The sequence below is a fragment of the Taeniopygia guttata genome, chromosome 1 (genome assembly GCF_048771995.1).
Source record: "Taeniopygia guttata chromosome 1, bTaeGut7.mat, whole genome shotgun sequence".
Taxonomy (NCBI): domain Eukaryota; kingdom Metazoa; phylum Chordata; class Aves; order Passeriformes; family Estrildidae; genus Taeniopygia; species Taeniopygia guttata.
Window position 1 is genome coordinate 32,113,772 of NC_133024.1, and position 12,239 is coordinate 32,126,010.

The 12,239-nt window shown below is 36.5% G+C and overlaps 1 protein-coding gene across 41 annotated transcripts in view; it reads right to left on the reverse strand.

Annotated features, from left to right (window-relative positions):
* TENM4 (teneurin transmembrane protein 4) overlaps positions 1 to 12,239 on the reverse strand; it is a 1,535,912-nt gene that overhangs the window by 727,762 nt on the left and 795,911 nt on the right. For all 41 annotated transcript variants that reach the window (XR_012058592.1, XM_072936977.1, XM_072936960.1 and 38 more), the window contains one exon: positions 10,060 to 10,147. The gene's annotated coding sequence lies outside the window, so the exon portion shown is untranslated. The remainder of the gene's footprint in view (positions 1 to 10,059; positions 10,148 to 12,239) is intronic.

Genomic DNA, 12,239 nt, shown 5'->3' on the forward strand with positions numbered 1-12,239 from the left:
AGAATTAATTAAAATTTCAGTATTATGTTGGCTATTAGATTTACTTAGTCAGCAACAGGACCAACATCTACCTATTCACCAGTAGGATGTAACTTTCTTGTCTGCTTTCCAGATAAATATAGTATTTCCTGATATGCATGAAAATACTGTAATAATATACTGATTTTTTTTTTTAAATGTTCACCTTAAATTGGTGCATTATATAGAACCCAATACCCTTGATTAGGTTCTGATTTTTTTTTTCCTAATGTTCAGGTAAGCTTTATTAATGGAACAGACACACAATGTAAAAGATAGTAGAATCACACATTTGTATGTGTGTATGAAAACTTTTTGTAAACTTTGTTGGCTTAGCATATCCTCTCCTTTAACTCCAACCTTAACACAAACTTGGTTTTTAAACAAAGCTATTTTAGACATGATTAAAGGCATGCAAAATTATGGGTAAAATAATAATTATTTTGTACACAATTCCTCCTATCTAACTATACAACTGTAGCTCAGTGTGAAACAGATCAGTCTTTTCCTATGTGATTTAATTCCTCTTTCAGCCTTGAGTGTTGACTGTAATATGCAGACATGTAAATATGTAGAAGTGAACCATATATAAATTAGTAAAGCCAGAAAATAATAGGATCTTTAGGAACTCTTTCTTTACTGCAAATCAGCAATCTAAAATCTCTAGCCTAGGAGACGTACAGGAGTTCAAGCAGCATATTACTTTGTACAAACACCTTTTTACTACATTCTGACAGCTTTTGACAAATGTAACACAGAGCAAAATCATTTGCAATGGCTGCATCTGTCTCTTTAGATTCCATGATGAGAACTGTAAAGACTGGTTATTTATTTAAGAGTCAAGTCTATGTGCGGCAGATTTTGTGAAGTGTGAACAGTCAAAGCACTTCAGTGCCATCTTTTCCTGTGTCTAAGTGCAATGCAAGCAGTTTCTAATTTCCTAACTTGTACCTTTGGTATTTTAGCTTATTTCCAAGGAACATTTGGCAAATAATCTGTGGAATCAAATCCTTGTGCATTAATTCAAGGCATCACCTCTGAAATGAGGATGCGTAGGCTTGTTTTGCCTGGGAAACATTGTTGTAACTTGACTGTATAATTGTTCTTGGGATCACTTGGATGGTGGACACTTTAATCAACGGAAGAATTTCTTTATTTATTCTAAACTTGACTGAACATTTCTTCCCATGATACATCAACTTCTAGGATCTCCTGGTGTTGAAAAATCGTAAAAAAATATTTGCACTGGTTGACCAGCTCTAGTGCTTAGTGTGGCTTATGATGGTGAAATTAGTGAGAGTCAGTTACAGGGAAAAACCAATGGATTCACACTTCCAATCTTTGATGTAAAGATAAACCTAGAGATGTTCTAGTAAGGCAAATGAATCAAGTTTTCATGAACCACCTGATTTTCTCTATATAAGGGCTGAACTGAGTTCTTTTTCTCTTACCAGTAATTATTATCAGCATCTGACAAGTAACCAATTCTACAAGTAAAAAATTCAGGCTCTTTAAATTAGGTTGCTGTGAAAGCCAGACAGATTTTATTCAGGCTCCTAGCATTAGCCTAGTTATTTTGCTTATTTCCCTTCTCCTACCATTTTCAAAATGTACCTTAAACTACAAGAAACAAATCATATTATCTATCCAATAGCTTAATTCAAGCTGCTATTAGAAACACAACAGCAGAATTATCTCTATTATCAGCTAATTTAAGCATATTGACCTTCTTTCCCCCTGCTTCCTGCCAAGGACTAGCATTTAAGAGTTTGCATGAGTATAGATGCCTGTGTCTCTTATGGAACACTTCCCAGCTACAGGGGCTATACCTGCATGAGATGATTCCTTATTATCTTTCCCCAGGAGATTATCTCCTTCACAGCCTTAAGATTGATTTTTTTTTTTTTTCCCTGACACTGAATTCCTGAGCATACTGCAGGCAGTATTCTTCACATTTTATATTATCTGCAAAAAAAAAGCCCAACCCAACTTCTTAGGCAGAAACACAAACCCTTATTCATTATCTCCAAAGACAACATGTTTACCTCTGGAGTCTGCTCTTCCATATCTTTCACAGCTCTCAATGCAGTAAATAGTAAGTGTTTCTCCTTTAGCTCAGAGCAGAAAGGGTCTTGCACTGATTTTTCAATATTTTTTTTCTTTTGTTTATGTAAAGGGTGAATATCTTTCTAATTGCCTGCGCTTTGATCCTGTAGTCAAAATCACACCTCTTACAGAACAGATACGAAAAAAGCCTTGAGTTTAATGGAGAGAAAAGAAACTTAGCAAATGGATAGAACATGGGATTGAAAGGCAGGAGGTTTGGGATTTATTCCTATCATTATTATTTGCTTTTGCATGATCATTGTCAAGTCATTTAACCTCTGTGTCACATATTCCTCTGTATGCAGAATTAAAAAAAATAACATTTCTCTATTTCAGGCAGATACTGCATAGTATGAGGCCTAATTAAAGCCAGTAAAGTGTTTTGAGATCCTTGGATAAAAGGTACTATAAAAAGTTCCAACTATTAATTGCTTTGTGCTCCCTAGAAGACTTTAAGTCACATACCTCTTTGAATCATGGATCTCCATTAAATGAAGATTGCTATCTGTACAATCATGCAGTTGTTGGCTTTTTAATTTCAGAAACAGATATCTTGTGAGAATGAGCCATCCTTACTTATGAACTAACCTAAAATCTTAGCTACTATCTACAGACTTCAGGAATAACACATTAAAACAACACACCACTAACCCAGTTTACTCTCTTTTATAAGTTTCTGCAAAACCTTTTACTTTCTGTGTTAAGTCCACCACTTTAGAATGTATGTTTTTTCCCAGGAAGATCAAATCTAATCTGAAGTAGGTTTCTGTTATGTCCTGTTTCTTTGACACCATTCTGGATAGAGGATCTCCAGGAGGAGATGGAGAAGGTGTGTGCATTGACTGAAATCTTCTGCTTCTCAGATTACCAAGTTGTAGACTATGCTCAATAAAATGGTAATATTAAACCAACATGATCTTGCATGAATTCTGAGAAGTCAGAGTTTCTTCTGAACATTTGTGTGGGTGTGAACCACTGTGCAATGCAATCACTTTTCCTTTGGTCACCTTTTCTTCCCACAGGGTTGAAACAGGCAAAACACTTAGCAGACACCCAAAATCTGTGTTATTTCACTTCTCCTTCAAATGAGACAGAGTAAAAATTTAAGAGTAGAAATCTACTTAGATTTAAGTAAAATGTACTGCTTTAAGCTTGTTAACATAAGTGAAATATACTATCTAGTCTAGTAACTGCAACACTAGCAAACTCACTCTAGCTAAAGAGAAACAATTACAAATTTCTGCAATAAAAGATAAGACATAAGAAAGACTCTTTAGACTTTGAAACAGACAAGGTAGAGTAACTTAAGACTTCTTTTTGTACTTTCTGACAAAAACTAAGTATAAGTGTAACTAGCTGTAAGTGTAACGCAAAATCAACCCAATAAATATACATAAAGTTATTGTAAAATTCTATACATATAAAAATTAGTTAAGAATAATAAAAAAAGCTCAAGAGTTCTCAGGAGTGCGCATGTGTATTAAAAAACAATAAGTCTCGAGATGCGTCTAGCGCTGTAATAAGCATGTGGTTTTTTACAAATCTTTATTGAAATTGTAGAGTTTTAATTTTTCATTTGCGTTTCATTATGGCAAGCCAGGCAGGAAGTTTTATCACAGGGGCAGAGGGGAGAACAGACCTCCTTGGCGTGCCCCAGGGAATTTCCCTGGAGGGGCTCTGCTCTACCTCAGCCTGCCATGTGTAGAGGCAGACAACGACCTGCTGGTGTGTGGATAAACGGTATGGATTGAGAGGACCCTGGGGGAGAGAGAGAGACAGGACTGCTGGTCAGTCACTCAGAGACATCTGAGTGCCCAGTATCATTCCTGTGCCTGCAGGCAACACAGCCGATATAGCAGCTGGGCTGGAGACAGGTTCACTGTTCCGCTAGAGCGGCCGCTAGCGACTCTGGGGGTGAATCAAGTAAACCCAAAGTTTATGAACTTATAGTATCCAAACATTGTGTAGTTAATATAGTTAATACATTTATAGTCGTGTAAGTGCATAGTATATAAAAAAGTAAACAAGTAAACAAATAAATATACCAGCAGCGCGGGAGGGAGAGAAGTTCTACTTGTTTCTACATCAGCCAAATAAAACCTGAGATGCCAGCTAAGATAAGCTGTGGGGGCAGAGAGTACCCAGCAAAGAAGTAAAACAAGTAGAGAAACATAAATGAAGATATTTACTATATTTAAAAGTAATTTATGTATGTATGTAATTTACCTTTCCCAGTGAGTTTATGTAGTTCTTCCCCCACATTATAGTCATTTGATTCTCAAGATTATATAGTTGTGTTTGCAGAAATTTTAAAATTTTGTTTGCAACAAGTATAACGTTTTATGCGGAAAAACTAAAATATGGTAATTTATGTTTAACTATAATAAAGCAAATTTTTAAAATTCCAAGAATTCCTCCCTCACAACAACTTAAACCCTAAGTCTCCTAAATTTGAAATAAAAACAAAAATTCTTTATTTGTAAACATACTAGAGTTTTTGTTGTAACAGGCACAGCCTTTTGCAAGGCAGCAAAATAAGTGTCAGTAGAAAACAATACTTTAATTTGATTGTGAGAGAAGAGAACTAAAACAACCTAAAATTTTATAAAAGAAAGTTTAAATAAAAGAGAAATACTAAAGTAATAAAGAGAATAGCCTACAGGGGGCTTTTTAATTTTTTATCCATGTTTCACAAGGAATGCTCTGATTTCTTGCAACTCTGACAAAAACTGGCCACTTGTTTTAGAGAGCCAAGAAATGTACAGACTATCACCTTACATATGACTTCCCAGGCTCTCTAGGCAGGTATTTGGTTAATGGCTGTATTACTTTCAGCAGAATTAACTATTTATTTTCAAGAAGACAGAAACACATCTTTAAAAGACAAAGCATTCTGTAATTGTACCATACACCTACCATCTTATGCTAACAAGTCTAACATGACTAAGATCAACAAAACTTCAGAATTTTTTGATAAATAACACACATCCAAGCACAGTTAGCTTAACTATTACTTGGCCAAAAAAAATTCCATTAAAATATACAAAAGCCCAATTTTCTACATGTTGAATTAAAAGCCATTCATGATCTGTATTTTTGCAATTAAGCATGAAGGCAGAAGGTACAAGAAACGTGTCTTTGGAAAAAAGACTAAACTATTACTGGACCATCTTACTGCTCAGTTTTGGATGCCAGCATTGTTTCTGTCAGCACACTTTATCTACCTGAACACAATTTAGAATCATAGAACCATTAAATGGCCTGTGTTGGAAGGGATCTTTAAAAATCATCTTGTTACAGCTCCCCAGCAATAGAAAGGGACACCTTATGCTTGACCAGGCTGCTCAGAGCTCCATCCAGCCTGACCTTGAACACTTCCAGGGATGGGGCACCCACAACTTTTCTGGGCAACCTGTGGCAGTGCCTCACCACCCTCACAGGGAAGAATTTCTTCCCAATATCTAACTTAAACCTCCCATCTTTCAGTTTGAATCCATTCCTTCTTGTCCCACATGCTCTTGCAAAAAGTCCCTTTCCATCTTTCTCATAGGCTCCCTTTGGGAACCAAAAGGCCAGAATCAAGTCAACCCTGAGTCTCTTATTTTTCACGCTGAACAATCCAGATTCTCTCAACCTTTCTTCTAATAATCTTGGTGACTCTCCTCTGGACGTGCTCCAACAGGTCAACATCCTTCCTGTGCTGGGAATTCCAGAACTGGATGCAGTACTTACAAGATCTAAACAAATGCAGTAGTGCTGAGAAAGCTGTGAGGAATCGAATTCCAAACAAATTTTCACATAAAAATTGATTTCTATGGGTGATTTGAGACTAGAGAGACTGTCCATTGCCAGACAGAAATTGCCATATATGTCAGAAAACCAGCTATGATCCTGAATGTAATATTTTTAAATTATAATTGCATTTTTAAACATTTCCAGAGATAAACTACATTTTTTTTCTCCATCAAAAGCAGGATTAATTGCTTTTCCTTGACCTGAGGTCTCCTATAAAATAGGAACCACCTTGCACTATTACAGTATTGGAGAAAGCTCCCAGACTCTGCTGTGGCTTGTATTTAACTATATATTGTAAATTCTCCATTTGCAGTTGAGAGTCTCTCCTTTCAATATTTATTGGTATTTAACTCATAAGGAAATGGAAATTCTGAAAACATTTTTGATCAATGGATTCAGTCCTGTATTTTTTTGGGGTGTGGCTGCCTATGATTTCTGCAGCATGTATCTCTACTTTGAACTTGACTCTACAATAGTTTGCATCTAATGAAAAGGTTTTTGAGTGGATATTAGCCATTTTATTGTCTTTTGCTGTACTACTGCTACTGTTGTAGTCATCAGAGAGCAAAAGATTGGAAGATGATAAGATGATATATGTGTAACCTTACAACTGCCTTTACCGAATGCAATGGTGATATTTTTGAGGTTGCCAGTCCTATTTCTATGTTTTATTTCAAGCTGTTTCCAAATAATTACATAGTAGAGCACCAGTGCTGGATGAGTATCAAGGGTATTAAGGCCAGACAAAAAGAACACTTGTTTTTATTTTAAATTGATTTTTTCTTATTAAAAAAATCCAGCAGAACAGTTAACACCCAAATTTATGAGTTTGTTAAGGCATGAGAAGCAGAAAATTAAAAGGTGACAGTATAGCAGCAGCTCTAATTGATATTATTCAAGCTGGTGAAGTGCAGATAAAGAGCACAAGATATGAAAAGCTGGAGCTCAGTTCTAAAAAGCCCTCTTCAAAAGAGTTCAGATTCTACTAGATATACAGAAAATAACTGTTATAACTACTTATATTTCTACACAGTTGAGATATACAGAGAAGTGTCTCATCTCCCAATTCATGCACCTAATTGTAAGGCATATAAACAGCATGATTATTTGCTAAAAGGATTATGATTCCTAGTGTTTGGAAATAGAGTTGTTACTTCTTGTAATTACCAATTGTGCTCATAATAATTTCATTTCCAAGCACAGTGTTTATTTCTTGTGCTTCCAAAAGAATACTCTGCCCATGCATGTGGTACAGTTGCTGTGTATGTCCATCACAGCTGTTTTCTAGTGTGCTTAAAAGCCTTCAGAATCCTAATATGACATTGGTTTGTGCTAAAAGCATTAATCTATGACTTTAATCATACATGTCAATGTGATATGAACATGTAGGGAATATAAGGGCTGTTGGTTTCAGATACAATATCTAAGCCACACCCTTTTAAAGCAAAGAGGGCAAACAAATATTGTCTTTATGCTTTCCAACACATTGAGAGTGCAGTTTGAAATGATTGTAAATGAGAGTCTCCTGTCAGGGATCCAGCTTCTACCAAGCCCAGGTTAGCGCTCTTTACTCCCGAGATAGTACAGATTTCACCAGATGAATGTTGCATTTATTGACCACTTTAATGTACAGGAGGGAGGTGAATTTATCCACAGCCTCTCTTCCCCTTCCACCATTTCCACACAACTGTTTCCTTGAGTAAGAGAATCTGTTAATTTTTGCTCTGGATTCAGGGGCAGTGTACTAGAGACAAGCAGGGCTGGGAAAGACCACAGGAGATGGACTTAATCCTATATCTCAACCAGGATCAGCTATATCTGACTGAAGATTCTCCAGCCTATTCTGAAAACCCTCAAAGCAGTGTATTCCATCACTATATTTTCCCAATCTGTCTAAGCTGTCTGCTACTACCCGTCCTGAATTGAGTTCAGTTTAATTTCCTAACATTTTTCTCTCTCCAGAATGAATTTAATGGAGAGAATAAAGCATTTATTTCTTTTTTGAAAAGCCTATAATTTATTTTAAGCTCATCACTGTAAATCAGCTCAAGCAATTCCACCTTTCTTTTCCTTCTTGCTCATGAACCTTTCATACTCATCCTTGTTTTTCCTCAGAGGTCTATGTCCAGCTGATCCATAGCTTTTTTTTTTAAGTGTCCCATCATGGATATTCCTAAGGTTGTAGAAATACCAAACAGAGCATAGCAGGTGGTTTATATTGCAGGCTGTACTTTTATCCACGCTGAAAAATGACATTTTTCCTTTTTACAGAAACGTAGTATTCTTCACTCATATCCCCCTGTAGTGTTTCATGGCCCTCTGCTAGGGAGACTGGAAAGAGTTCCCTCTGTAAAATCAGTCCTGATTCCCCAGGTGAGCTTAGGTTTTGCTCAGCATGTAAAACTCTGTGCCCTCCAGTGATCAAAGCAGCCAGTGATCATACAGACTTCTGAGAGCAAATCATACTCTAAAACAAAAGCATTTAAAATAAAATCTTAAAACCACGGGACAAATTATGTGCACATCTATGGTATTAGGTACCTAATTATCTCTCACAGCTGGATCCTCACCTCCTTAAAGAAATCCCACTTCCTCTTTTCTGGCTCCCCAACTTCCCTCAGCATCTTTTAGAATCCTGGTGCTCTCATTCATTGAATACGAAATTGTGTAATTTCTCTTGAAGATTAAGTAAAGTACCTTGGTGTGTGTATATCATAAAACAGTTTTCTAATCATCACAACATCTCACCCAACTACACAGAACCCCAGAATAAGTTAGAATTAGTTAGGTTGGAAGGGACCTCTGGATGTCTAATTCATCGTTACTTCAAAAGCAAGTCTAACTGGATGAGGTTGCTTTGGAAATTGTCCAGATGAGTTTTGAACACAATCTGAAGAAATAATCCCCCTTTTGCCATGGACAGATTTTGATCCCCTCCCCCTGGTACATATCCAGGTAATCTGTGAAAATACAACACAATACTGTTCCCAGGTATTTTCTTCCTGGTAAAGACTTAACAGAGGAGACCAACTCAAGACATTTCAAAGTGTCAAGTATTTCAGTCACGATGGCTCACAACGAATAAAATGTCCTTTTTATTTCATCAGTCTCTAGAACATGTATCTTTATACAGCAGCCTAGCAATTCAAACATGGTGATTTCACCTTTGGTCTCTTTTCCGCATTTTTGCTACAAAATCCCAGCACTAACAGCATTTCAAGTGCAGATCTTATACCAAATGGATGGAAGTAGTAATGAGTATTGCAAAAAATATTGACAGCGCAAGAGTTAAAGCAACTCCATTTAGAACAAAAAATATATTTTATATTATTCATTTTTGGTAATATTTTAAGAAGAAATAAGTTTTATTAGGCCTAGTGGAGTTTAGTCATTCTTAACATTCTTACCTTGTGATCTCTCCAATAATGTAAAGAAAAATAATCCAGTTCATACACTACTGTACATGCATTAGTGTATCTCCTTACAGATACACAGTTCCTGCTCTTCAGAAATTACCCATTCAACATCATACAATAAACCAGAGGTACCAATAGGACTATACCTTGGGTGATTTTGACCAGTGATCTTCAAATTAATCTTTTAAATGTGTGATTTTCTTTAGTAGCTCATGTATATTAATCAGCTAAAAATAAAAGCCACACTGATGTTTCTAGACCCATAAACACTCTTTAGCATCAAAATCAAACCAAAAGCACAATATCTACAGCAAATAAAACAAGACCAATTCAAAAAATAAAAAACCCTAACCCAGCAGTGAAAAAAATGATTAAAAAATAGCAAGAAGTTTTATGACTCTTGCATTAGCCTGTGCAACTGAACTTTGGACATTTCTGATGAGGGAGTACCTGTAGATAAAACAACCTACAAAGCTTCAGGTACACGATAGTACAAAGTGGCAACTGAAAGTGTTTTTCTAGGGGAGGGAGGAAATAGGATATATTAGTACTGAAGTTATTTGGGAAAGAGAACTGCAAATATTTAAAATATACTGTTTGATTTGTTTTTCTTTTCTTTTTTTGATTTAATTTTTTTAGTAAACATCCAATTGAATTATAAACCTTCCTTCACATTGTTGTGCCTGAAAAGTAGCAAAAGAGAAGAAAGAACACAATGACTTACCAGCAAGTCTGTTTGCTAGGTAAATATTTCATCCAATACTTGTACGACACTCTATCTCCAACAGAATCCATATATTATTACCACTGTCCTGTAAAATGATAAAGAAAAACCATAATTCTTTGAGGAATATTGTAAATAAGAAATGCAAGTACAAGTATGCTGTCAGTGAGAAATTCTGTATGCTTCTGAAATTTCATATCATATCTACTGGGAGAGTGTAGCTATTGTTACAAGGCATTTTAACTAAGATTAAAATTAGGAAAAATGACATTTGAAAACCATATAGCAAAATAGTGGCGGGTGGGTAGGTTTTACTTCATCAAAGAAGGCTTATTAATCTATGCTATAAAAAAGCATATTCAAGATGCAAAATGAATAAAAAACAAAATTGGGTTAATCTACTTGAATGAAGAGGTTTTTCTGGTGCTACTTGAAAATCTAATGTCAGTCTTGCTAGAGAAAAAATTGTTTGAAAGTATAATTTGTGTTGCTTTGCTTTACCTCCTTGAAGCTTAGTCTAAGTCTAGTTATTAGACTCTTGTCTGAAGCTGGTAGAGAAAGAGAAGTACCTCTGAGAGCAAACATCCTCTGTGTGGATGTTCGTCTCTTCACACGGTATTGTTTAGATGGTCAGTTCAGCCTGCACTACCAGCTGGTTAACATAGAAAATATGAAACCCACCCAAAAAGTGCAAGGGAAACAAGAATCACATTGTCTATTTTTATTTTGACAATGTTTAGCTGTCTCCCACTCCTCTCAGAAGGCAGACTTCTTCATAGTTGTGAAATTTTCTCAGATGAGAGTTCAGGCTTTAATAAAATTAACTCACTGTGAAAAAACCCATGGTGTTAGGGTGAGAAAATACTGCAGATTAAACTTCGTGCACCTTTCCCAAGGCCTCCCCTGAGATGATGAGAGAAGCCAGTGGACAAACCTTAAAGCTGTTGTTTCATAGTGAAGGAGCAGAGCGCACAAATCTCTGTTCAAATAGGGCCCCTATTTGAATACACTTTTCATCTCCTGAGCATTAGTAAGACACATAAAGCTCAATGTTTACCAAGAAACTGCAGTATATGCAGGCTACAACATAAATATTTTACAAGTGTGCAGAACCCACTAAAAAGGATCTTTTCTCACTTTTACTAATGCATCTTTCATATCAATAACAACCTTAGTACATGTAATCACTTTATGCAAAAGGAATAGTCATGCCAAATATGAAGTGGTTGCTGAGATACAGACTGATCTGCCCAATGAGAAGCAAATATTATATTTCAATCTGCTTTTAGTGAGTCCAGGAGCATCCTCATCTTAAATGCTCTTTAAGAATATTTTCTCTCTTAATGTGCACCAATTAGAAGCAGGAAAAGCAGATGGCCAAAATAAATTAGAGACAGCATACCAGCCCTGCCTCAGATCATCACCATTGGCAGATCTGAGCAGCATCTCCATCCACTCAGTAGTCAGGAAGAAAAGTATGTGGGGTTTTTTCCTCTATCCCTTTCTGGAATAAAATTGGAGAGGCACTGCAACTGTCAGAGTACTTAGTTAGCAGATCTGAAGAAAGTGGAAATCTGGCCAAGGATATATAAACCCTTTTGAGGAAGAAATTTTCTTCATATCCAATCTAAACCTCCTCTGGCACAACCTGGGACTTCCTCCTGTCCTGTTGCTTGTTACTTGGATGATCAACGCCCACCTTGCTGCAACCTACTTTCAAGTACTTGTAGAGTGTGAGAAGGCCCCTGAGTGTCCTTTTCTCCAGACTAAACATCCCCAGATCCCTCAGCCTCTCTTCAGACTTGTGCTCCAGACCCTTCAGCAGCTCTCTTGCCCTTCTCTGGATAAGCAGAATGACATCGGTGCTAGTCATCAGGAAAAGTTCTAAGTAATTTTTAGATTGTTTTGTTTGGTTTTTTGGGGTATTTTATGATGATGGCTGCAGCTACTCCATGGTGTTGTTACTGGACAGCCATCCTTGACTGTAACACAGCATCATGGAGTACACACATGGCAGAACTGAGGAGGAGGAATCAGAGCAGTAAGTGGAGACAGATCTGATGGGAAAAAAAGGGACATTAGGGATATACCTCATCCTGTATGTTGGAACACCTGAAGCTTTCTGAGGCAGCTGAGCTAAATTACCTGCTTCTGTGCTTGCAGAAATTAGTCACAACAAA